Source organism: Hippopotamus amphibius, chromosome 1 (genome assembly GCF_030028045.1).
Source record: "Hippopotamus amphibius kiboko isolate mHipAmp2 chromosome 1, mHipAmp2.hap2, whole genome shotgun sequence".
In the NCBI taxonomy this organism is placed as follows: Eukaryota; Metazoa; Chordata; class Mammalia; order Artiodactyla; family Hippopotamidae; genus Hippopotamus; species Hippopotamus amphibius.
The window spans coordinates 117,015,343-117,042,332 of NC_080186.1; the positions used below are offsets into that span (position 1 = coordinate 117,015,343).

Below are 26,990 nucleotides of genomic sequence, written 5' to 3' on the forward strand. Positions count from 1 at the left end.
GCCTGCCAATGTAGGGGACAGAGGTTCGATCCCTGCTCCAGGAAGATCCCACATGCCACGGAGCAACTAAGCCCGTGTGCCAAAAAAAAAAAATAGTAATTCATTAAAAACTAAGCCCACATTCCATGTCAACATAAATAACATATCTTTTATTAAAAAATAACTACCTCCCCCCAAAAACAACAATTTAGTGATAACAGTGGCATTATTTTACAGTTTTGCAAATCTTGTTAATGTCTGGCTTAAAATAAAAGACAGCTGGGAGGGGATGAATTGGGAGACTGGGATTGCCATATATACATTACTAGTAAGAAAAAAATATCAAATTGTACACTTTAAATATATGCAGTTTATTGTATGTCAAAAAAAATTTAAAAATAAAGGGGAAAAAAAAAAGACAGCTGGATTCCCATAGCTGCTGCTGCATTCAATCTACTGTGATACATTGTTTCAGTTGAAGTATATGGAGAAAAAAATCTGTTTTTTTAAAAAAATATTTATTTATTTATTTGTCTGCATTGGGTCTTAGCTGCAGCACGCAGGATCTTCAGTTGCAGCATACAGGATCTAGCTCCCTGACCAGGGATCGAACCCAGGCCCACTGCATCGAGAGCCTGGAGTCTTAGCCATGGACCAACCAGGGAAACCCAAAAAATTCTGGTCTTAAACATATACATAGTTAGAAAAGGAACGGCATTTAAAAAAAAATTTTAGATTTAAAGTCTTTAATGAACTTTTATTGAAAGAAACTTTTCCACCTTTGAAATAATTTTAAACTTACAGAAAGTTGCAACAATAGTTCAGAGAAGTCCTACATACTCTTCATCCTGTTCTCCCTAATGTTAATATCTTTTAAAAAAATTATTTAGTTTTAAGTTGAACATTTTTTAAAAAATAAATTTATTTTCAGCTGCATTGGGTCTTTGTTGCTGCACGTGGGCTTTCTCTAGTTGTGGTAAGCGGGGGCTGCTCTTCGTTGCAGTGCATGGGCTTCTCATTGTGGTGGCTTTTCTCGTTGCAGACCACAGCTCTAGGCACGTGGGCGTCAGCAGTTGCAGCACACAGGCTCAATAGTTGTGGCTCATTGGCCCAGTTGCTCTGCGGCCTGGGGGATCTTCCCACACCAGGGATCAAACCCGTGTCCCCCACACTGGCAGGCAGATTCTTAACCACTGCGCCACCAGGGAAGTCCCCTGAAGTATTTTTAAATTAATTAAATTTTAACTGCAGTATAATTGTAGTGTTGACATCTTATATAATCACAGTACAACATTACTGAAACCAGGGAACAAACATGGTTGATACAGCACTATTAACTACTCTATAGCCCTTGTACATATTTCACCAGTTTTCCTACTAATATCCTTTTCAGACCCAGGATACAATTCACAATCCCACATAGTATTTAGTTGTCATGTCTCTTTGGTCTCCTCCAACCTGCGACAGTTTATTAGTCCTTCTTTACCTTCACATTTTTGAAGAGTATTGGCTAGTTCTTTTGTAAAATGTCTCTCATTTGGGGTTTGCCTGATGTTTTCACATGATTAGACTGAGGCTATGTATTTTTGGCAATGTCACAAAAGTGATGTTGTGCCTTTCTCAGTGTATCATATCAGGAAGTACATGATCTCAATACATTGAACTATGGGTGATGTTAACTTTAATAACTTGACTGAGGTGGCGTCTGCCAGATTTCTCCACCGAAAAGTTATCATGGGGAGATACTGGGAGGTTATGCTAAATCCCATTTTGCATCAAACTTTCACCCACTAATTTTATTTTACTTTATTTTTTTAATTAATTTTTTAATTTATTGTCTGCGTTGGGTCTTCGTTGCTGCATGTAGGCTTTCTATAGTTGCAGAGAGCGGGGGCTACTCTTCGTTGCAGTGCATAGGCTTCTCACTACAGTAGCTTCTCTTATTGTGGAACACGGGTTCTAGGCGCGCAGGCTTCAGTAGTTGCAGAGCGTGGGCTCATTAGCTGTAGCTTGCAGGCCCTGGAGCGCAGGGCTCAGTTGCTCCACAGTAGTTATGACGCACAGGCTTAGTTGCTCTGTGGCATGTGGGATCTTCCCAGCCCAGGGATGTAACCCGGGTCCCCTCCATTGCAGGTGGATTCTTAACCACTGTGCTACCAGGGAAGCCCCCACCCACTAATTTTTAATATCTATAGATAATTCTTGCCTGCAACAATTGTTACTGTAGTTTTTGCCTAATGTTTCCATCATTCTTAATGAGGGCAAGTCAAAAATTATCCACACTCCAGTTATATTAAAACTTCTATAAATTCTACAGCCAGAGTGTGGAAAATTTTTTACTTACCCTCGTATATTAATTTAAATTTTACTGTAATAAATAGCTGTCTCTTCCCCATTTATTTACTCAAGTATTTATTTACAGCAGTACGGACTTGTGGATATATACTCTATCCCATGGTTATAATACATTACTATCATTACTTATTTTATTCTTCAAATTGTCCCAGGGACTTCCCTGGTGGCGCAGCGGTTAAGAATCTGCCTGTAAATGGAGGGGACACAGGTTCTATCCCTGGTCCAGGAAGATCCCACATGCCTTGGAGCAACTAAGCCCAGACACCACAACTACTGAGCCTGCATGCTGCAACTACTGAAGCCTGCACGCCTAGAGCCTGTGCTCTACAAGAGAGGCCACTACAATGAGAAGCCCACGCACTGCAACGAAGAGTAGCCCCCGCTTGCCGCAACTAAAGAAAGCCCAGGTACAGCAAGAAAGACCCAACGCAGTCAATAAATCTTTTTAAAAAATTGTCCCAGATTTGGTCATTGGAAGCTCCTTCAAGTTGTCTCATCATTTTTTTTTAGCATTTCATTACTTTCTGGTACCACATGATGTGTTAGATTCATGTGAATTTTTTCTCTGCCCTAGTCATTTCTCCAAGGAGCTCTGGTTCCTTTTATTGGAGACTGGCATCTAGAAACCAAGAACTGGTGTCAAATGTGCTCACTACTGCAGTGCTGTCCTCTCAGAACAAGAAACATATGTGTGCACATACACATGTCCGTATCTATATCTACCTGTATGCGTGCACGTGTGCATGAACACGCACACAGATTAAAAACCCACGAGTTCATACTGATCCTAGAGAGAGGTATTCTAATATTCTTTCAATTCATGAGAACTGTGGGTATCTTCATCTTTGATATACTCAAAGCTCAATACACGTGGGCAAAGGACTTAGATATTTATCCAAAAGATATACTAATGGCCAAAAGGCATATGAAAAGATACCAATTCATACCTACTAGGATGACTATAATCAAAAAGACAGAAAGTAAGTGTTGGTGAGAATGTGGAGAAAGTGTAATCCTAGTATATTGCTGGCAGGAACGTAAAGTAGGACATCTGCTTTGGAAAATGGTTTGGTAGTTCCTCAAAAAGTTAGAATTATCAAAAACATAGACTTATCATATGGCCCAGGAATTCCACTCACAGATATATAAAAGAACTGAAAACAGGTATTCAAACAAAAACTTGTACAAAATATTTGTAGCAGCACTATTTACAGTAGCGAAAAAGGCAGAAACAACTCCAATGTTCACATGAATGTGAACCGATGAATGGATAAGCAAAATGTGGTATATTTATACAGTGGATATTATTCAGGCATAAAAAGGAATAAAGTACTGATACATGCTACAATATGGATGAACCTCAAAAACATGCTAAGTGAAAGAAGACAAAAAAGGTCATATATTGTATGGTTCCACTTATATGAAATATCCATAATAGATAAATCCATCAAGACAGAAAGCAAACTAGTGGTTGCAAGGTGCTTGGAAATGGAGAAATGGGAAGCCACTACCTAATGGGCACAGGTTTCCTTTTGGGGTGATGAAAATGTTCTGGCATTTGATTTAGGCAGTGATTGCAAAACGCTGTTAATGTACTAAATGCCACCAAATTATACAACTTAAAATAGTTAATTCTGTTACGTTAATTTTACCTCAACTAAAATAAAATCCTCACAGTAGGTTTCTAAAGGTTAGCTGCAACATGAAATCTGAAACCTTATCAATAAACTTCACACTGTTACTTTAAAATCCATTGTCTACCTTATACTATGAATGGATATTCTACCCAAGCGTGATTTTTTACATCATGCATCGATCATTTGGGAAATTCTGATCCACTAGGTCATGCAGATTTCAAATGCTGATATAGTTCATTATAAAATATATTTTAAAAAACCTCACATCTGTCAATACCACCACTAATCTCATCAGAAAAGTATGATACTTAAGTCCTGGAAGCTCTCGAACTCATGGTTTAATTTATATTAGAATTTTATCACTGAGCACAAATATAGTCACTTTCCTTAAAAATTTCAAGAATATGTCTGCCAAATACCCAACTCTAAAGATCACAGTTCATGATTATTCTTTTTTTTTTTAAATTTTTTAGGCTGTGCCATGTGGCATGTGGGGTCTTAGTCCCCTGACCAGGCATCAAATCTGCAGTCCCTGCATTTGGAGCACAAAGTCTTAACCACTGGAACGCCAGGGAAGTCCCTGATTATTCTTTCATCAAGTAACAAGTAACAACAATGTTTTATGAAGAAAGCAGCTACTTAACTTGTAACTTGACTGCACTTTTCCTTGAGACAATCATTGTACCTCAACATGTAGCAAAAATGCCTTATAAGTACTTCTCATTTTATCACACAAAATATTCAAAACCCATGTTCTGAAAGGTCAAGATTAAATAAAATTCATTTTTATTGCTTCATCAAGAACATTAAGTGAAACCAGATTTTTTTTTTTTAATCTGCAAGTTTAAACTGCATGGCAATGAAGAAAACGACTACTAGCACAGTTTAGCGCCACTGCTTTGATTTCATGCTAAGGCATCAGAGCAGTTTACTTACCATTGTTTTTGGACCATCAGCGCAAATACCAATAAAGGGAAAATGGCAAAATAATGCCTTCATATTACTATGAAATAACTTTCATCGCAAGACTCCCTGCAAGGGTTTCAGGGATGCCCAGGAGTCCATAGATCACACTTTGACAACCACTAGCCTACTCTAACTAATACACTAGTTTAATAGGTAACCTACCAATTCATACTATTTTTCAGGTTTAATGCAAACTCCTTGGCAGCAAATCTTTCTTCTCTGTACTTCCCTTATCACCCACTACTATGAAATGCCCCAACAGACCATGTAAGTACCCTTACTGCCTAATCAATTTCAAATGGTACTTTCCTTCACCTAACTCATGTATCAGCTACATCAATGGATCTCTTCCCACTATTCTCCAGGCTACAGAATCACATTTCTAAAAGCCTGAAATGATTAATTCCTTCTGGTCCATTTAAATCTAGTCTATTTTAATTACTTCCCTTTGATTTTTAGAACTTGCTTTCTGGCTCACTCTTCTAGGAAAAAAAGGACTCTTGATCTAGAACAGGAGCCTGCAAACTTCTTCTGTAAAGGGCCAGACAGTAAACATTTTAGACTTTGTGGGCTAACTTCTCAACTCTGCTGTTGGGACTTCCCTGGTGGTCCAATGGTCAAGAATCCATCCTGCAGTGCAGGGGACGCGGGTTCAATCCCTGGTCAATCGAGGAACTAAGATCCCACATGCTGCGGGGCAGATAAGCCTTTGTCGCACAACTACTGAGCCCTCACGCCACAACTAGAGAAGAGAAAACCTGCACGTCACAACTAGAGAGAAGCCCACATGCAGCAGCAAAGAGCCAACAGAGCCAAAAATAAATAAAATAAAAATCAACTCTGCTGTTCTAAGCAAAAGGGTGTGGCTGTGTTCTAATCAAACTTTGTTTATAAAACCAGGCAGTAGCTATAGTTTCTGACTCTTGATCTAGACTCTTCCAACATATATGTCAATCAATCCAGCGTAACTCAAAAGATGCCAAAAGTTTAAAAAGGAGATAGTTACAGACTAGCTAAAGAAACTAACAGGAACACTGAGAACAGTATACACAAACCCAATAGATAGGAATATTAGTAATAGCTGCTAAAATTCACTGAGGTCTTATTACTTGCTAATAAACACTGTGCTAAAGCGCTTTACAAGGCATTACCTCATTTAAGCCCTTTAAAGGAGGGCTTTAATAATTTAAATAATTCTCCTTCTACAGAAAAAAAACAAACAAACCAGAAACAGACAAGTAACTTTCCAAGGTCTCATAATCTGCACATACCTAAGCCTGCCTCAAATACAGGTCTTTCTGACTCAAACACAGCCCATGTTCCTAATCATCAAACTATGCTATCTGTTTGTATTGTGTTTACCTGTTTTAACAGTCTCATCTATATCACTGAGTTTACTGCACAAACCCTGGCTCACATCCTTGAATGGAAGAGTCTAGGTGACCGTGCCTTAAATGACACACTGTTTTGTTTAATAACACACACCACAGATCAAAAAGGCTCCTATGCTTAAATGTGACAAGTTAGGATATACTGCCTAAAAAGCTAATGAATAGGAGGTAAGCAGCCCTCTCCCACTGTCACCTTATAATAAATCAGCACAAATATAATGTTATCTTATTATACTAATATATTTTATAATAATATGTATTTTAAAGAATAATTATAGTAAGTGAGCAGAAAAGTTCTGATACATATATACCAAAGGAAAGCTGCCAGGCATTATTTAAAACATTAGAATGAAGAAGATAGAGGTGGTCAAAGGGGATTTCACACATCATCCAAAACTAGTCTTCAGTGACTCCTAAACAGTAACTAGGGACTATGGGAATTAAGGGGGAAAAAAGTCTCTCCATTAATAGAATGTGCTAACTTATTCCTCACTGGTTATAACTACCTAACCATAAGATTATCCTTACTAATCTGCTTCCAGGTACAAAGAGAAAAGTTAAAGTAAAAGACTGCAAAAGATCTTTGAAACCTGGGGATATGTGTATAAAAACAGATGATTGAACTTGGTGTACCCCCCAAAAAAATAATAAATAAAAAAATAAATTAAAAAAAAGATCTTTGAAACCTATCAGTCTAATAAGCAAGCATCATATAGACAGAATTAAAACATAACAACAGATTTCCCTGGTGGTGCAGTGGTTAAGAATCCACCCGCCAATGCAGGGGATGCGAGTTTGATCCCTGGTCCAGGAAGATCCCACATGCCACAGAGCAACTAAGCCCGTGTGCCACAACTACTCAGCCTGCACTCTAGAGCCCACAAGCCACAACTATTGAGCTCGTGCACCACAACTAATGAAGCCCACATGCCTAGAGCCCGTGCTCTGCAAGAAGAGAAGCCACCACAATGAGAAGCCCGTGCACCACAACGAAGAGTAGCCACTGCTCGCCTCAACTAGAGAAAGCCTGCTTGCAGCAATGAAGACACAACACAGCCAATAAATAAATTAATAAATTAAAAAACCCATATTATACATACACACCTGTAAAATGGCTGGTTCCCATGGAGAGCATTACCAAATAATATTGGGTTGGCCAAAAAGTGCCTTCGGTTTTTAAGAAAAAAATAAAAGACACATTTTTCATTTTCACCGAGAACTTCATTGAACAATGTATTGACCCTTTTGTTCCACTACCTTCCGCCATTTTTCAGGCAACTTTGTAATTCCATCTTCCAAAACTTTTTATCTCTTTGAGCAAAGAACTATTCCAGGTGTCTTTTACAGTCTTCCAGGGAACTGAAATTTTTTCCATTAAGAGAATTTTTGTAAAGACCAACCTAAATGGAAATCTGAAGATGCAATGTCTGGTGAATACAGTGGATGAATCAGAACTTCCCAACCAAGGAAAGAGGGGCTGGGGGGGGGGGGGGATTGGGAGATTGGGATTGCCATATATACATTACTTATTAAAAAAAATCAAATTGTACACTTTAAATATATGCAGTCTATTGTATGTCAATTGTATCTCAATAAAATTTCTTAAAGGAAAGAAAAAAAAAGAACTTCCCAGCCAAGCTGTAACAGTTTTCACCTGGTCAAAGAAATGATGCAGTCTTGCATTATCCTGATGGAAGATTATGTGTTTTCTGTTGACTGATTCGAGTGCTTTTCGTTAAGTGATGCTTTCAGTTGGTCTAACTGGGAGCAGTACTTATTGGAATTAATCATTGGGTTTTCTGATAGGAGCTCACAATAGAGGACTTCCTTCCAATTCCACCATATACACAACATCACCTTCTCTGGATGAAGACCAGCCTTTGGTGTGGTTGGTGGTGGTTTATTTCACTCGCCCCATGATCTCCTCCATTCCACATTATTGTACAGTATCCACTTTTCATCACCCATCACAATCTTTTTTAAAAACGTAACTTTTTCATCACATTTAAGAAGAGAATCATATGCGAAAATACGGTCAAGGTTTTTTTCATTTAACTTATGTGGAACCCAAACATCAAAGTGATTAACATAACCAAGCTGGTGCAAATGATTTTCAATGCTTGATTTGGATATTTTGAGTATGTCAGCTATCTTCTGCATGGTATAACGTTGACTGTTCTCAATTAATGTCTTGATTTGATTGCTATCAACTTCAACTGGTCTAGCGGACTGTGAAGCAACACCCAGCAAATCTCCAGCACAAAACTTTGCAAACCTCTCTTGACATGTTCGATCAGTCATAGCACTTTCACCATATACGCACAAATCTTTCTGCATTTCAGTTACATTTTTACCTTTCTTGAAATAATAAAGCATAATATGCGGAAAATACTGCTTTTTTCTTCCATCTTCAATATTAAAATGGCTACACAAAAATTCACCAATTGTGATATGCACGCTGATATGACAGCTGTCACACACACAATCTAACAAAATTGTTTTGAATGAAGTTAAAGACAACTAAGTGCTACTAGAGCCATCTTTCAGAAAAAAACTGAACGAGTTTTTTGGCCAATTCAATAGTATAAGAGGATAATAACTCAAAAAGGTAATGATTACTTCTAAGAACTAGGGATTCAGACAACTCTGAATCTAGCCTCTAGGTTTGAGCCAGGCTGCTCTCTGTTGCTGTTTTGTCTTCTAGTGTTCAACTGACTGTGAAAAAAAATCTTCTTTAATTCAAAATGGACTTTTGGAAGAGTGAGCTCCAGCTACTTGTGGAGGACAAATAACTGGAGGCAGCCTAGGGAATAAGGTCAGCCACTCTGCTAAGTCCTTAAAGAAAGTACAACCTCCTATGCACCTCCTAACACTTGCACCAACACTCACATAACAAAGAGAAAAATATACACAGTAGACTCAAAGATTGTTGCTTGTGAAAATGGCAAGAACACAAATCCATGGGCTATAATACAAAGAATCAAAAAGACTGAATTCAGGAACTTCCTCTAGACTGCAACATGACAAACCTTAATATAGGATAAACTAGTTCCAAAGTTCTCTCTCACTCTAAACTCTACCTACCCACTTTTTGCACATCAGCACCATTATTCCAGACAGTCAGACAGGAGCAAAAATAAACTTACATAAAATGGCTATAACAGCATGACTTTCTTTTATTCATTAACACACTTTATTTCACATTTCCACTTAACACGAGCTGTTTCATATATGTAACATACTTAAGAAACACATAAAGAGAAATTAAGAAACTAAGAAAAAAGGCACCATGATAAATTGGTGGTAATATCGAAATACAATTTCTAAATGAGTTCTGAATGACCAATGAAAGATACAAGCATTCCAACTGAATCTCAAAATTGTAACACTTGCAATGTCTGGAAGCTGCGATCTTTCATTTTTTTCCTTCCTTTCATGTGCTGTTTGACCTTCCCTTTGAAACAATCCTAACTCTGCAGCAGATGGCAGGGGGAGACTACAACATTTTTATAATATACTAAATAAAACAACAACAAGAAATAAAGAGAAAAGAAAAGCAGGGGATGGGACTCAAAGGAGTAGCTAATAGTATCTGCTCTATTACCTGGCCTTTTGCTTCTCCTTAGGAGCACCTCCCCCCTCATCCCATACCCTTGGCAATCCTGAATGATTAGAAACAGTTTGGGAAAAAAAAGTATCTAACAAATTACAGCTGTTGAATTCAGGAGTCATTTCTCTTCTAGTCACCCCTCTTCCTCAAACACACACACCTCCCAATGCAGCAGGAAGAGAAGACTCAGAATAAACTGTTTCACCTATCAAAAGAGTTACTACACTTCACTAGGAACATGGTCACTACCACTTGGACAGAGAAGCACTCTCTCATTTTGCCGCAACAGAAATATGTTGGTGTTTTTTTAAATAAAGACAGCGAGGAAAAAAGTGTGTGTATATATATACATCAAAAAGGTATTTTTCTTGCTCTAAGCCTTCCCCTTTTCCTTGTCCATCAGCCCAAGTAAGCAGAGATGACGCAGACTTCCTTGTATAATAGCCTGTGATTTCCTAGACTTGCAGGCCTTCCCCTTTGTGTTCTGTATACACTTACACATGCGAGCGCGCGCACATTCTCACTGCTTTGCAGCCCCTGGCACGATGCCAGCACTCAGTCAGCTGGTTGACTCCATTCACAGAGCAGCCTTGGAGCTGACATGGAAAAGGGGGGGGTGGGTAGTGAGGGTAAGGGGGAGCTAGAACCATCACTGCTACAGACAAAAGAAATTTAAGAAAAAGAAGACCTTAGCATAACATTCCTCTCACGGCTTCAGCTGGAAGAAAACTAGAATCCAGAGACCATTACAGCAAAAGGATGAAGCAGAAAGGTTGAGGATCCAAACCGAAAGGAGCTTTGTATGAGAAACAATTATTCCACAACAAATTTTTAAAAGCAACAATATTTATTACTTCAATCCCATCAGAAACCTCAGTGTACCACCTTCTATACATAGGAAAAGGCTAAGAATTGAGTTTCTGCTTTTAGAAAAAGAAAAAAAGGGGGGTAGGGTGGGGAGGAAGACAGTTAAATGTACTTACAGGTATACATTTTTCTGCTCCCTCCTCTAGCTGCCAGGAAGGCTGGAGACAAGAAAGGGGAGGAAACAGAAAAAGGAGGAAAAAAAGGAATAAGAGATGGGTTTAGGTTTTTTTGTTTTGTTTTGTTTTTTAGGGGAGAGGAGGGTAAAGGTTCCCTTTCTCTCTTCTATCGTAAGAGAAGCTCTTTCTATATAGCACAGGGGCGGCCCCTTACGTGCCAGCCCCCTTGAGAAACCTGCACAAACCCGGTCTCCAAGCGGGCACTGCCCTGCCAATCACATGGCGTACTGTTATATTAAACAAAAGAAACAGGGGGATGCTTACTTTTACCCATGATGCTTAGCGGGGGCAGGAGCGCGGGTGGGGGTGGGGGGAAACCAGTTGTATCCGGTTTATAACCTCAGGACATGGAATTATCTCTTAATTGTTAAAAGTCATTTGTGGTATAAAAGTCAGTTAGTCTCCCCACCCTGTCACCCCCATTATTCTGGCCTAGTGCCAAACTTTGCCTTCATTCATGAGAGCTAGTTTCCTCTCAAATCATGATGCTTTAACTGTTTAGTTTCCAAAGCCAACTAAAACAGGAAATCACAGCATCAATACCAAAACATACCCCAAATTACCAGAAAACGAAGACACGTTGCCAACCAAGCTCCTTTTCTTTATCTGTTATTGCTAGTGCTATGGAACAGACACTGATAAGACAGTAGATGTATTCACTAAAGATTTTTTTCCTGAAGGCATCTCATAGGTACATAGCTAGCTCACTTAGCCCTATCAATTCACACCATTCAGGGCAGTTGAATCCACATCTAATAAAAATCATACAGCAAGGTTTCACAGAAAAGTAGTCATAACAGTATATGCAAAGTCTATAAAAATGGCTTAGGCCCTCTAATGTATATTTTACAACAATTTCTCCTAATTACACCTCTTTTTTGTTTTAGAACAAATGTCTCCAATCACTTTATAAGGAGTTTTTATTTCCCAAGAGTACTGATTAGGGGTCAGAAAGTGGTGGGGGAGAAATCCAAGCAAACTAAAGAGAAGGTAAGGCAGTGGTAACTGTTTTAGAGATCTATTGGCTGGAGGACCTTTACTCTAGGATCTTTGTTTAAGGAAATAAATTCTTTATAAACAGTAACAAGGAATAACAGGGGCAAGGGAAAGATTTCTTTACTTTTCAACTGATATTTCTTATCAACATATCACCCAAATACTTGCCTCATTTGGGCCTCTGAAACTCGAATCCTAACTGTACTTACTCCATCAGACTCTCTCACAAAACCCTTGTTTTGTCCAAATATTAAAGCTACTAGAGGCTAAAGAATATAGAGAAAAATAATCGACAACCTATTCAAAGATATTAATTTGTAAATAAAAGTTTTCCTCAGCAATCTAATATTAACTTTAATTTTCAGAAATGGAATACTGAGCTAAATCTGAAATAGGTAGTATTTATTGATCACTGGCATAAGGCATTCAATAATTTACAAACTACAAAGGAAAATCCTACATCTGCACCAAGCTAAGCTTCAAGCAGCTGATGTTGTACCATCTCAGTGACAAAAAGCTGTACTTAATTTTAACAGAAGCCCATCAGAAGTCTCTACATCTAGATACTATCATTTTAGGAGATAAAGGAAAACATGATGTCTATGATAAATGGAGGAAAGAAAATAACCAATTTTCCTCTTACTCAACACATTTCCACAAGAGACCGACTATGAATATCAAATTGAAGTTCACTAGTTCCATGTTTAATCACAGGAGATAGAAGACTGGGTAGAAGATCAGGGTGGATAGAAGACTGTCTATCTTTTAACAATCATTGAGGGATCATGCCTATTTAACTCCATACTTCTGACTGCATTTAAACATTGGTCAATTTTTATCAGTCTTTAAGATAATATAGGGACTTCCCTGGTGGCGCAGTGGTTAAGAATCCATCTGTCAATGCAGGGGACACGTGTTCAATACCTGGGCCAGGAAGATCCCACATGTTGTGGAGCAACTAAGCCCGTGCGCCACAACTACTGAGCTCACACACTGCAACTACTGAAGCCTGTGCACCTATAGCCTGTGCTCCACAACAAGAGAAGCCCCTGCAATGAGAAGCCTCCAACCATAATGAAGAGTAGCCCCCGCTTGCCGCAACTAGAGAAAGCCCACACGCAGCAACGAAGATGCAACCCAGCCAATAAATAAATAAATTATTTTTAAAAAGATAAAAGACTTAGATACAGCTAAACTGTTGGGAGTGATTACCTTTAGCAAAGAGTTAATTCTCCAACATTACATAGGCTAAAACAGTATACTATGCTTACTACAATGCCTGCCTTTATATTAAACTGATTAGTAGTCCAGAGATACCAAAGATGCTCTCAAACCAACAGGTATTTTTCTTCACGATCCTCAAAAATTAAGAACTATATGGTTGGACTTCCTAGGTGGTGCAGTGGGTAAGAATCCGCCTGCCAATGCAGGGGACACAGGTTCCATCCCGGCCCCAGGAATATACCACATGCTGCAGAGCAACTAAGCCCGTGTGCCACAACTATTGAGCCTGTGCTCTAGAGCCCGTGAGCCACAACTATTGAGCCCATGTGCTGCAACCACTGAAGCCCACGCACCTGGAGCCCGTGCTCTGCAACAGGAGAGGCCACTGCAATGAGAAGCCCGTGCACCACAAGGAAGAGCAGCCCCCGCTTGCCGCAACTAGAGAATGCCTGTGTGCAGCAACAAAGACCCAACACAGCCAATAAAATAAATAAATTTATTTAGGAAAAAAAAAACAAGAACTATATGGTAGTCAGTGACCCTAATCTTTTCAGCTAAATCATCATCATTTAAAACTAAAGGTAGGGACTTACCTGGTGGCACAGTAGTTAAGAATCCGCCTGCCGATGCAAAGGACATGGGTTCGAGCCCTGGTCCGGGAAGATTCCACATGCTGTGCAACAACTAAGTCCATGCACTGCAACTACTGAGCCTGCGCTCTAGAGCCTTCAAGCCACAACTACTGAGCCCACATGCAGCAACTACTAAAGCCCTCGCGCCTAGAGCCCGAGCTCTGCAACAAGAGAAGCAATAAGAAGCCTGAGCACCACAATGAAGAGTAGCCCCCACTCTCCGCAACTACAGAAAGCCTGAGCTCAGCAACAAAGACCCAACACAGTCAATAAATTTAAAAAATAATAATTAATTAAAAACAAAAAACTAAAGGTATTTAATTGTGTGAGCTGAAAACTGTAAATTTAGAAATACTCCTTGATAAATGTTATCCAAGTTGTGATCCTCTGAAGAATATCAAATTCTTCTAAGAAAAAGAAAAGATCTGGGGACTTCCCTGGCAGCACAGTGGTTAAGAATTCACCTATCAATGCAAGGAACACAGGTTCGAGCCTGGTTCAGGAAGATCTCACATGCTGCAGAGTAACTAAGCCCGTGCACCACAACTACTGAGCCTGCGCTCTAGAGCCCATGCTCCACAAGAGAAGCCTGCACACTGCAACAAAGAGTAGCCTCCTCTCGCCACAACTAGAGAAAGCCTGCTCGCAGCGACAAACACCCAAAGCAGTAAGAAAAAAAAAAAAAAAAGAAAAAGAAAAAAGAAAAGCTCTAACATTCACTGAGCATTTAATGCACTAAAAATTTAAGCCACACAACAAACCAGAAAGTGAGGTCATTTTCACATTTTATAGATATGGAAACGAACCTGGTACAAGTAAGAAATTTGAATAAAGTCACTAATTTGGCTAACTCATTCAGTAGATGCTGGCTCCAATGCCCACATTTGGTCCACTACAGCATTATGACTCGATCATTTCTTGGCCAAAACTCAAGAGCCCAGTTCACTATGCTTGCTGTGCCAATCTCCATTCTAAGCCACCGAACTAAAGAAAACAGCCAAATACAACTGAAGTCAAAAATATAGACTCTTTGACAGGCATGTATGATTTCTACTCCTAGAAGATTTCATCCAGAACTTCTTTTGAAAGGCTAACAAGCATATACTATCTAAATTGGCACAAAAGAGATCTGATAAGATAAATGTCTGGGAAAGTCAAATCATAAAGGGTAATCATCATGAGGAAAGAGGTGACTATCTGGACTCAGAAAACAGGATTCAAATTAATTATAACTGAAAGCTTGAAGGTACTCCTTAAAAGACAAATATGAACTTCACAGAATCACTTTTTTAAAAACCTCAGCAATATCAGAAAAAAATCTGCAAAACCCATATACTTACCCATCTTTGCGCTTCACAAATTTTGTAAGTAATTTGCTACATTTTTTGTGCTAGTTTTAATATATATCTTTGGGCTCAGAGAACAAATGGGTCAAAATTAGAATCACTGCTAAGGTTAAAAAATAAAACCTATTCTTCCCCCCTGCTCACCAAAAATATATATTTTTTAAAAGCCAACTTAAAAATTTTAACTTATGCCTAAGATTATTTTGTATAAAATTCACAAGCTATTTATTAGTGTCAAAAACAAACAAGCAAAAAACAAAAGCAAAAAACCCAAGCTAAAGTATTCAGCTGTTAGTCCTCTCCTGCAAACCCCTTACAGTTCTGTTTTCAGTGGGTCGTCTATTTGGAGAAATCAGCTCATGACATTTCAAAATTACTATTATTACAATAACAATCAGATCGAAGAACAGCAGAACCCCATTCATATGATCAATAAGCTTCCACTTTTTTCATTAAGTGCAGAGAAGCTCAACTAATCAAAAGGAGAAGTTAATTCTTAGGAGATGGGAATTCTTCTCCACATATTTAGAAATAGTATAGCATGCAATCAAGCAGTACTACAAAGAAAATCATTTTGCTGTCCCAAGCTTGATGCACAAATTGGGAATTACTTTCAAAATAATGCACTGATTTAGTCTCTAAAAACAGGTGATTTGTGCTCATTAGGTAAAAGAGAATAATTTCTATTTTAATGGGGAAAACAAATCAGTCTTCAATTACTTTGGAATTATAAATTAGTGACTGATTGATATCGAAATGTCTACCACTAACTGGGAGGATGTATTAATAAAACTGTTGTAGAGAAATGCTGTAAATTCCCTGGTGGTCCGGTGGTTAGGACTCCATGCTTTCACTGCCAGGGCCCGGGCTCAATTCCTGGTCAGGGAGCTAAGATCCACAAGCCGCGTGGTCCGGTCAAAAAAAAAAAAAAAAATTGTTGTAGAGGTCACAAAATATTGTAAATAATAAAAAAATTACTGTTATACCTTAGTCTCAATGACTTAACCACCATGTAGAAGAAATAAATTACATCAACCATTTCATCTCTAGTGAGACATAAAATGTTCCTAGACCAGTCTTTTCTATGACAGTGGTTTACCCTCCCATAGGCACTGGGGAATTTCACTGTCTATCCCTAGAAAAAAAAAACATGAAAATCATCTAGACCATTAAGTTAGTATTTAACATCTACAAAATAATAATTCTTCTCTTCCAAAAGACAAAGCAACTCTAGCGGGGATTCACAAGGTATTAACTAGCACAGTCTTGAATCCCTATCTTATTCTCATCCTTGTATCAGCAGCATGCTATTGATTCCTAGTGACCAGGCCTGAGAACACCTCATTTCTTAATACTTGACTGCTATTTCCATTCTCTCTTATGTGTACCTTCCCTGTATCTTTGTGGGGGCACCAAGTTCTTTTCAGACAACTCACAAATGTCCATACATATCTGACAATAAAAATTTAACTCAAGGGACTTCCCTGGCAGTCCAGTGGTTAAGACTTCATACCTCCACTGCAGGGGGCATGGGTTCGATCCCTGGTCAGGGAACTAGATCCCACATGCATGCTGCAACTAAGAATTCGCATGCCTCAACTAAGGATTCGCATGCCTCAACTGCAAGCCGCGACTAAGGAGCCTGCCTGCTGCAACTAAGACCTGGTGCAACCAAATAAATACATATTAAAATATATATATATAACATATATTATAAATATATATGTACACACACACACACACACACACACACACACACACACACACAGAGCTACCCTCTTATACGCTCATGTTCCACTCAATCTCTGACTTTTACAAGAGCTTCCGGGGACTTCCTTGGAGGTTCCAGTGGTTAAGATTCCGTGTTTCCAATGCAGGGGGCCCAGGTTTGATCCATGGTCAGGGAACTAGATCCCATATGCTGCAACTAAGATCCTGCATGCCACAACTAAGACCCAGTGCAGCCAAATAAATAAATATTAAAAAAAAAAAAAAAAAAAGAGCCTCCAACCAGGAAGAATCTAAGTTATCACAGCTAAACAATGATTTCCATAAACTTTTTAAAAAATAAATTTATTTATTTATTTATTTTATTGGCTGTGTTAGGGTCTTTTTTGCTGTACGTGGGCTTTCTTTAGTTGTGGTGAGTGGGGGCTACTCTTCACTGTGGTGTGGGGGCTACTCTTCGTTGTGGTGTGCAGGCTCCTCATTGCCATGGCTTCTCTTGTTGCGGAGCTTGTGCTCTAGGCACATGGGCTTCAGTAGTTGCAGCACATGGGCTCAATAGTTGTGGCTCACGGGCTCTAAAGTGCGGGCTCAATAGTTGCGGTGCACGGGCTTAGTTGCTCCGCGGCATGTGCGATCTTCCTGGAGCAGAGATTGAACCCGTGTCCCCTGCATTGGCAGGCAGATTCTTAACCACTGTGCCACCTAAGAAGCCCTCCATAAACTTTTAAAATCTATCCTCCACTTTAATAATTATCACACTGAACTCCTATGCTCAACAGGCTACGCTAGAACTAGATCTAACTATCCATTAATGATCAGAGATGAAGAAATCACTTTGGAGTCTAACCTACTGTCCTGACTGGGCAAGTTCAGAATTCACTTCAATCTGTGACAATCTTGGTACACTCATAAGGGATCCAGTTATTAGAATTTCAGGACAACCACCTTGTATCACACTAATGAAAAAATGAAGGCCAATATAAAAAGAAAGATCTGGAAATAGAAAAGTGGTAAATGTGTGACTGTCAAATTTAAAATAAACTTTCCTGTTACTAAATTTTAAATAACTTCAAAATATGTTCTCTATATTTTCAACATTAAAATTAACAACCTCAGTAATAGTGACACTTTGGGCCAGATAATTCTTTGTTGTAGGGCTGTCCCTATGCTTACTCTGGCCTCTGCATACTCAATGCCAGTAGCACCACCGCCCCCAGTTCTGAGAACCAAAAATGTCCCTATACACAGCCAAATGCCCTGCAGGGGACAAAATCCTTCCCAGTTAAGAACCATTACATTAGAGTGAACACCACCAACATGATTTTACTCTCAAGGAGGTCTGTGGCTATTATTACCAACAATCTCCACCCTGTAGTTTAACCTAAATACTACCAGAGGAAGTAAGAACAGTGTCAAATACCTTTAGGGGTGGGGAAGGGTAAAAACTAGGAGGGAGGACTTCCTAGGTGGCGCAGTGGTTAAGAATCCGCCTGCCAATGCAGGGGACACGGGTTCGAGCCCTGCTCTGGGAAGATTCCACATGCCACGGAGCAACTAAGCCCGTGTGCCACAACTACTGAGCCTGTGCTCTAGAGCCCATGAACCACAACTATTGAGCCCGTGTGCCGCAACTACTGAAGCCCACACGCCTAGAGCCCATGCTCCACAACCTCTTAAAAGAGAAGCCACTACAATGAGGAGCCCGTGCACCACAATGAAGAGCAGCCCCCACTCACCGCAACTGGAGAAAGCCCGTGTGCAGCAACAAAGACCCAACACAGCCAATGAATAAACTAAGTAATTAATTTAGAAAAAAAAGAATGACTCTTCAAAAACCCCTCTAACAAGAAAATCTCTAAGTAGCATTAAAGAGATCTGCATGAGATAAGGTATGATGTATATCGGCTCCTAACACCAAGACTGTTGCCTATCCCCAAGCAAAAACCCCACTCAAGGGCTTCCCTGGTGATGCAGTGGTTAAGGATCTGCCTGCAAATGCAGGGGACACGGGTTCAATCCCTGGTCCAGGAAGATCCCACGTGCCGCAGAGATCCCACTTAGATCCCACTAAGCCCGTGCGCTGCAACTACTGAGCCTGCGGTCTAGAGCCCTCCAGCCACCACTATTGAGCCCACGTGCCACAACTACTGAAGCCCACACACCTAGAGACTGTGCTCTGCAACAAGAGAAGCCACCGCAATGCGAAGCCTGCACACTGCAATGAAGAGTAGCCCCCACTCTCTGCAACTAGAGAAAGCCCTTGCACAGCAATGAAGACCCAACGCAGCCAATAAATAAATAAATTTATATAAAAAAAAAAACCCACTCAAACAAGAACTGGATTCTCTACTCCAACAAGAAGGGCAGACAAAAGGGATAATGCGAAACAAAAAGAAAAGTAGGAGGGGTCATAAGAACTGAATAGCTTGTGAGCCTGTAAGAGTGGATAGGAAAATTTTCAGACCAAAAAAGCAATTCCTAATACTGACTGAAATATTAACTACAAAGTTTAAAAGACCTTTCTATAGTCTACTTGTACATCAATAAATTTCTTAAAGAAAAATAAAATATCAGAAGACTTTTTATGCTTCATTGCTTTTTTATATCCAAGGCAACTGTATTAAGATCCCTTTTTTTAAAAAGACATATTGTTTTTTAGTATTTATTTATTTAGTACTTATTTTTGGCTGCGTTGAGTCTTCACTGCTCTGCACGGGCTTTCTCTAGTTGTGGTGAGCAGGGGCTACTCTTCATTGCGGTACGCGGGTTTCTCACTGCGGTGGCTCAAGCCGTGAAGCACAAGCTCTAGGCACGTGGGCTTCAGTAGTTGCAGCGAGTGCGCTCAGTAGTTGTGGCTCGCAGGCTCTAGAGCACAGGGTCAGTGGTTGTGGCGCACGGGCTCAGTCGCTCCGTGGTATGCGGGATCTTCCCAGACCAGGGATTGAACCCATGTCCCCTGCATTTGCAGGCGGATTCTTAACCACTGTGCCACCAGGGAAGCCCAAGATTCCCTTTTTGAAGGGTCTTTTTAAAAAGAAAAATTTGTTAACCAAACATTTCCAGTTAATTAAAAAATACTGTAGCTATGGCTTTGAAAACTAAAACAATATCGCTTAAAACACTTACTATAAGGAAGAAAGATGAAGAGCACTCAAATCATTTGATTTTGTCTTTTCCGTTCCTTCTAATATGATGAGAGCTGAACAGTCTTATGTAACCTGGGGAGAATGTGAACGAAAGACAGTTGCCTCACACAGGATTACTTGACTTTTGGTGCTAAACGTCTCTGACTACCCAACGGAGTGCAAAGAAAAGATTAATGCTTCTCAGGGAAATACTAATGACTAAGTAAGTCTTTACTTTTCTACGGATAATCAAAATTACATCATGTTGCCCTGAAGTGGAAATATCTGCATAAGAAAAGTTTTTTTCTATAGGGACTGAGCACAATGTCTTTTAAAAACACCAACTATATACTGTGATGGATTCAAATCACCACTCCTGCTGCATAGGTTAAGTTCCCAAAACTAAACACTTGGCCAAAGTTTAATACACCTAAAAGGATTACTGAAAGAGATGCCCCTACTTCAGTGACTTTGTATGTTTGTATATTCAAATATTATATTCCTTTAAAATGCTACTGCTTTGCTGAAAATTGTCGGGAATAAAACAATAAGGTACCAAAACACCAATCCCAAATCACAAAGCTCTGGTAGGTATTTAAAACCGTCAAATATCCAAGGTTAAATGAGAATCAGGAACTTTAATAACAAGCAAGTTAAGGAGTAATTCAAAGGGGGAAAATACACTAGATTCAGACTTATTCAACAAGATGAGACTACTACTGGGCAACCATTTTAAAACTTCCAATGAAAGTCAATATCTTGCTGACTTTTCTTTGATTAAAATGTTCTTTCAAAAATCGCAATCTGGGGATAACTACCTCCAACTTATTACAAGTATTCACCAAATAGCAGCTCATCTCCCCAGTTATATCACCATCATTCTAGGACCAGAATTCATCTATACTGCAGATTGGCCTTTTTCTGTAGAGGGCCAGACAATAAATATTTTCGGCTTTGAGAGCCTTATCTTTGTTGTGACTATTAACTCTGATACTGTAGCAGTGTGAAGGCTGTCATTGACAATGTGTAAAGAATGAGTGTAGTTATTTCCAATGAAACTTTATTTATAGACACCAAAATCAAAATTTTGTACCATTTTCACATGAAAATTTCAATATTCAAAATTTTCAATATCATGAAATACCCTTCTTTTGAATTTGTCCAACCATATAAAACTGTAAAAAGCATTCATAATTCTTAGCTCATGGACTGGACAAAAACAACAGCAAGCAAATTTGGCCTATCAGCCCTGAGTTTGCTGACTCCTGATCTATAGCCTTCCATTTACTTTTATTAAACATTTCAAGTTTACAAGAAAGTGTAGAGAATAATATCACAAACAGCCATTTACCTATCACATTAGCTTAAGAGATACAGCATTACAAATAAGGCTGAAGCTCTCTAAGTAACTATTCCAATCCTATTCTATTTCTCTCTTCCTCTCCCCAAAGGTAACCACTACACTGAATTTGGTTTATCACTGCCATGGTTTTTTTGTTTTTTGTTTTTTAAAGTACTTTTACTTTATGTGTGCAGGTATATCTATATAAAAAATATTATATCGTTTAAAGTGTTTATGGTATTATATCATATACACACGTATATCACTTTGCAACTTACTTTTTTCATTACCTTTGCTATTTATCCAAGTTGATACATGTAACTAGTTCATCTTAAATGGTATACAGAATGCCAACTATGAGATATTCAGTTTTCTACTCCCTGTTCACTCAACAAATTACATATTATATGGCAGGCACTGTTTTTGACGCAAAGCCTATAGCACTGAATAAGATAAAATTCTTCTCTCCATGGAGTTTCCCTTAATGGACACTAGCAGTTTCTCTTTATTGATATTATCTCTTTCCAAGTGAAGTCTCAAAAGTGACCCTAACCTAATTTTATTCAAAATATGGAAGAAAATAAAGAAGAAAAAAGCCGTCAATTTTAGTAAATGGAAGAGAAATCCTTCCTCCCTCATTAAGGTTTGTTTAAAGATATTTCGGGTTAGGCTAGAAGAGATAAAAGAAAACATCAAAATCATTAAGCTTTCAACCATTTTAAAATTAGAATTCCATTAACAGTTGCCTTTATTTAGACTTACACTACAAAGAGGGAATACTGATGATAAGATATCTGAAACTTCCAGTTTCTTTTCCTCTTCATTTCCCAAAACCAGTGTGAAGCAATAAGGAAGGTAAAGATCAGCAGTGGATCTAAACCTTTTGGTCAGTCAACAGAAGGAAATATCATAGTAATCCAAAACTTAACAGAATTGATATTAAAGGCCTAGAAAACAAGTTTCGCTGCTTGGGAATAAAATGGCAGACTTCTTGAGTAGGAATTAAGCAAGACATCACCACCAACAATAATAAATTAATGAAACACTCTCCAATGCTCTTTTAATTCCAAAGTAGATGGTTTTCTGTCACTTCTTCAGGATGTGTATGAAAACTAAGTTTGTTTCATTTTACTCCTGCCAGTAGGCCATGACTGTGGGATAAAAGAATGTATGTGGGGTCATGGTTCCACCAAAGGTAACCCCCTACCTGGGCAAGTGAAGGCCTAACTAATAAGTTCTAAGTTCACTAAACAAAATTTAAATCTACTGAAAAAAACAAATCACCTTCACCCTAAAAGCAGAGAAATGGGATGAAGAAGAAGACAACTGACTAATAAGCAGGAAAACTAGTCGGAAAGGAAACCTGAATCGTATGAGGCATTCGGTCTTATTTGTCTTTACATCCCCATTCCCTAAAAACGGTATAACCCTGCTGATTTAGCAGTGTTTGGCTCTCCGCCTCTGCCTACTGGGACTTCAACAAAAACTCCGGTAAGGAGTTTCCATGAGAGCAGTCAACTGGGAACTGTTCATGCTCCTTATTCCCAAAGTTGTCCTGATTTTAAAAGATTGTGGTGACAAAAACTCAACTTATCAAAACTTTTACATTTAGATTGACAATTGGAAGGTTTGCAAGACATTTCAAAGAAGTAAAATTTTCTTTTAAAATGTGTACTCCTGGGGCTTCCTAGGTGGCGCAGTGGTTAAGAATCCGCCTGACAATGCAGAGGTCACGGGTTCGATCCCAGCTCCAGGAAGATCCCACATGCCACGGAGCAACTAAGCCCGTGTGCCAAAAAAATAAATAAATAAATAAATATTATTTTAAAAAAATAAAAATAAAATAAAATGTGTACTCCTCTTCCCAACAACTGGCTACAGTTACATGGCCAATAATAAAAATCCAAAGATATCTGCTTTTAAGAAAGGAAATGCTAATAAGGTACATAAGTGCTTCCAAAGGCACTTGAAGACAGTGCTCATCATTGTCCAGCCACATTACTTCCCTCAAATTTAGATTTAAATTGAGTTGTTTCAGAAACTCTCAAAGCCTGTTGGTGTGAATGTAAATTGGTACAAATTATTGGAGAATAACTTAGTATCTAATAAAATTTTAAATGTGTGTGCCCTTTAAATGTGCATGCCCTTATATTTCTAGGAACTTTACCTACAGATATACTAAAACATATAAAGATGTATGTAAGATGTTTCACTGGAACCCTGGTTATGACAGTACACCCCCACACTTGGAAACATCCTAAATGTTCCTCAGAGAGAACAGATTAGGTACAAATTAAAATATATCCACACAATATTTTGTATTGCACAGCTACTAAAACAATGACATACACTGTGTAATACACAGACATACACACACACACACACACACGAAGAGTACAGCATAATGCTCAAAAATTGGAGCGTAACAGTCAAACTTCCTGATTTTGTATCCCAGCTCTTTTACTTACTAGGTATGTAACCATGGGCAAATCACTTAACCTTTTGGCACCTCAGTTTTTTTATTTGTAAAATGGGAATGATGACAGCATCTACCTTTAGAGTATTGTGACGATTAAACAAGTTAATTAATGTGAAGTGCTTAAAATAGTGCCTGCACATAGAATAGCCCAGTAAGCATTAGTTATTATTAAAAAAACATATCCAAAGGAATTCCCTGACGGTCCAGTGGTTAGGACTTGGTGCTTTCACTGCTGTGAGCCTGGGTTCGATCCCCGGCCAGGGAACAAAGATCCCACAGGTTGCAGGGCAACTAACTAAGGCTGAGTGCCGCAACTACTGAGCCCCTGCACTCTAGAGCCTGTGCGCCACAACTAGAGAGCCCACATGCTGCAACTATTGAGCCTGTGTATTCTGGAGCCCACGTGCCACAACCAGAGAGAAGCCCATGTGCTCAAGGAAAGATCCCACATGCCACAATGAAGATCCCACGAGCCATAACTAAGACCTGATGCATCCAAATAAATTAAAAAAAAAAAAAAAAAGGATATGGGCAAACAATTACAATGGCTAAAACTAAAACAACGGAAGTTGGGACAGACACAGATAGGCAGAATAAAGAGAGGTTTTGAAAGTAGAATTTTCAGGATTTGGTAAGCTTAACACACTCAGACCCAAGTTGTAAAAGGTGCTGATGTGTTGTTCCTAATATGTTGGTTACGTAGTTTATAAACACGTTGTACCTATACTGCAGTTATTTTAATACGTCTTCTCTTCTGGACCACATACAAAGGTGAGTTAAAAGTTATCTGCACTCTGGCTGTAGAATTTATTTTAAGTAACTTTTAGAAAAGACAAATACATCATTTTTCAGCATAATCTCCTTGCTTTTCAACACACTTTGTCCACCTGTCAACAAGCTTTTGTATTCCTTCATTAAAAAATGTTTTAGGCTGAGCTGTGAGCCAGCACGAATGCACCGCTCTCTTCACTTCTTCATCAGAAGTCAATCTTTGTCCTCACAGGGCTGCTTTCAGGGGACCAAACAGGTGAAAGTCCGATGGAGCAAGATCAGGACCATAGAGAGGATGCTTTAACACCTCAAAAAGAAGTTTTTGCAGAGTGTCAACAGTGTGGGCAGAACTATGCAGACATGCACACCCTCAGACCACAAAAAAATGAATCACTGCACGCTGCTCTTCTTTCGTGCAGATCACAAGTGGCATATCCATTTTTGCTTACACCGCAGTTACAAATGAACTGATGTAACATGTTCACACCTGCACAGCAGTGACTGGGGAGACAGCAGCCTTGAATGGAAAGTGCTGATAAGACAGTGAGGCCAAAAGAAGTTTTAATATAACGAGAGTGCGGATAATTTTTGACTTACCCTTCTATCTTCCCGAGGACTGAAGTTGTATCATTCGTCTTTACATACTATACAACACCTATGTGTGTGTCTTTTACATAGTAGATGTACAATAAATACCTAATACCTATGAATGTTCATGTGAATATATGAATGGTGAGGCTTTCTCAGTTCCCCACAACCAGCGGATTTAAGTGGTTATGAAGTAAACAGAGGTCTGACACACGGGAAAAGAGACCCAAGTTTTCTCTTTATCAGAGTGATTAACTGTCATTTTCCTAGACCAAACCAGTCTACAATAGAGAAAACCACCTGAGGTCTATACTCCAGAATTGGAAAAATAACTTTATATCATTGATCAGAGCCTTGGATTTTCTGACATAATTTGGGATTTAGGACTACAAATGAAATTACAAAACAGACTTTATGAACTAGGTAATCACCATTCCTAAATTAAGTTTAATAACCTAGCAGTATTCAAATTATATTTATTCAATGCTGAGAATAACAATGAAAGTTATTAAAGAGCAAGACTTGCAGGCAATAGGAAAGGTATACAGCTATAAACTCAAATATTCTTTCCCAACGAAATTCTGATACCCATGAAAAGATTTTCACCCTTAAAATTTTCAACTGAAGAATAAGTAAATCCTCTATACATAGATTTGAAAAAAATCTCCTGTATTATTAAATGAAAAAAAAGCAAGATGTGGAAAACTATGTTATCTTTTGTGTAAAAAGAAAAACTAAAAATAAATCCACATTTACTTGGATAAATATAAAAAACTCAAACTGAAAAGAAAGGAGCAACAATAGTGGGGCTTAAAACAAGGCACGTGAGAAACAATGATGAGAAACTTTTCACTATGTATCTTGATTTTTAAAAAAAAAATATGAACTAAACTTTTAACAATAAACAAAATGTTCCAACCGTAACAAATTCAACCACAAGAGCAAAAGCTATTTGGAGTAACCTTGCTTCTAAATATCATAGAGAAAAATACTATAATACAAGGAGCTAGGTAAAATTAAAACTCTCTATAATAGGAATCAGCTGTCATATTCAGTTTAGTTTTACACTGTTTGGCCCAATATAAAAAAGGATGTGAACAGAAAAACCCAGCCTAAAATTCATATGGCATCTCAAGGGATCCCAAATAGCCAAAACAGCCTTGAAAAAGAAGAAGAGTCAGAGGACTTACACTTCCTGATTTCAAAATTTACTACAAAGCTACAGTAATTGAAAGTGTGGTACTGGCATAAAGACAGACATATAAGACTTCCCAAGTGGCGCAGTGGTTAAGAATCCGCCTGCCAATGTGGGGGACACAGGTTCAACCCCTGGCCCGGGAAGATCCTACATGCCGCAGAGCAACTAAGCCCCTGTACCACAACTACTGAGCCTGTGCTCTACGGCCCGAGAGCCACAACTACTGAGCCCATATGCTGCAACTACTGAAGCCCACATGCCTAGAGCCCAGGCTCCACAACAAGAGAAGCCACTGCAATGAGAAGCCCACACATTGCAAAGAAGAGTAGCCCTCACTTGCTGCAACTAGAGAAAGGCGGTACACAGCAACTCAACTCAGTCAATAAATAAATAAATTAAATAATTAAAAAAAAAAGACATATAGACCAATGAAACAGAATAAAGACTTCAGATATAAACGCTTGCATACACGGTCAAAAGATTACCAACAAGGGTGTCAAGAACATTCAATGGAGAAAGGACCATCTTTTCAACAAATGGTGCTGGAAAAACTGGATATCCACATGCCAAAGAATAAAAC

The 26,990-nt window shown here is 38.8% G+C and overlaps 1 protein-coding gene across 4 annotated transcripts in view; it reads right to left on the reverse strand.

Moving 5' to 3' along the window:
• The window catches only part of GATAD2B (GATA zinc finger domain containing 2B), an 87,193-nt gene that overhangs the window by 48,530 nt on the left and 11,673 nt on the right, over positions 1-26,990 (reverse strand). Inside the window, exon 1 of one of the 4 annotated variants that reach the window (XM_057725057.1) lies at positions 20,034-20,068. The exons of the other annotated variants lie outside the window; for them this stretch is intronic. The gene's annotated coding sequence lies outside the window, so the exon portion shown is untranslated. Of the gene's footprint in view, positions 1-20,033; positions 20,069-26,990 lie in introns of those variants that run through there. 4 annotated transcript variants of the gene reach the window in all.